Source organism: Octopus bimaculoides, chromosome 6 (genome assembly GCF_001194135.2).
Source record: "Octopus bimaculoides isolate UCB-OBI-ISO-001 chromosome 6, ASM119413v2, whole genome shotgun sequence".
NCBI classification, from domain to species: Eukaryota; Metazoa; Mollusca; class Cephalopoda; order Octopoda; family Octopodidae; genus Octopus; species Octopus bimaculoides.
Genome location: NC_068986.1, coordinates 30,891,186 through 30,892,424, shown reverse-complemented (window position 1 = coordinate 30,892,424; position 1,239 = coordinate 30,891,186). Strand labels below are relative to the sequence as shown.

General features: G+C 29.5%; 1 protein-coding gene across 6 annotated transcripts in view; it reads right to left on the bottom strand.

Annotated features, from left to right (window-relative positions):
* LOC106869356 (LIM and SH3 domain protein Lasp) overlaps nucleotides 1–1,239 on the bottom strand; it is a 153,910-nt gene that overhangs the window by 38,119 nt on the left and 114,552 nt on the right. The window lies entirely within an intron of this gene.

Genomic DNA, 1,239 nt, shown 5'->3' with positions numbered 1-1,239 from the left:
ACTACTATATATAAATGCATATACATACGTGTATATGAAAATATACATTTGTGTGTATACATGTATATATATTTGTTTATATGTATATACATGTGTGTATAAGCATGTACGCGTGTGTGTGTGTGTGTGTGTGTGTGTGTGTGTGTGCATATTCATACATACACACATGTAAGTAGGTTGTGCATTTATTTGTAAGAAGAAATTTTTTTAGAAATAAGTTATTAAAAAAAGGGGGAAAGAAAACCTATTTCTACATTTAGTGAGATTAGTAAAACTAATGTAAGACAAAACTTTACAGAAAAACAGATAATCATAGATTTCATAGTTGTCTGGAGTTCCTAATTATGGTTCTGTGCAGTTAAGAGAATAAATATTTTATTTATTACATTAATCTTGGAACACTAATCATTTCCTATGTCCAACTTTAGGACATTATTCAGTTCCTGTGGATAAATACAAGTGTAATTCCTGGTCAAAATACAACCTATAACTACATTGTCCTACACCCACATAATCAATATATTGGAGCAATAATTGAGTCAACACAGTCGATATACTTGACTACAACTTGAGCCTACAGGATTGCCTGACATGTTAAAAATAGCAGCTAAATCTCACTCAAATCATGCCCTACTGTCAAAGAAAGAACACATTAAATAATGTGGTTTCAGATATACTATATATGAAAAAAGAAACAATTGACATGGTTTGCTCAATCAAACTGGCCTAAAGCACTAGTACAATATCATCCTAAAATTATATTCACTTCTTCAGTAATATGCATAATATAAACAAAAATAAGATGATACTGAGAAAAGCATCTAACATCATCAATAGATAATGTAAAATAACAATGTTTAAAACATGTTGAGCTATGAGTTAATTTATAGCAATATTCTTATAAAATGTTGGTATGCAAAAGAAATTGCTCAAAGATTATGAAAAGTGGTGACTGAAAATGAAAATATTTCTATAAAATAAAAGGTAAGCACCACAGAAGTGATTTTGATTCCCAGTTTCAATTCCTGGCATGCAAACTCCATGTTAAGATCTTTCAAAAAAATCAGAACATCATAATTCATTGTAGTATATAGTGTTGAAGGCACCTGTTTATGGATCCCTCCCTAATTACAAAACATCACACTATTGTTTATCATAGATGAAGTATTAAATATCTATAATTAAATTCTCTTTCACTTGTTTTTTAATATGACTTAGCAACTCAAAATCGGCCCTTAA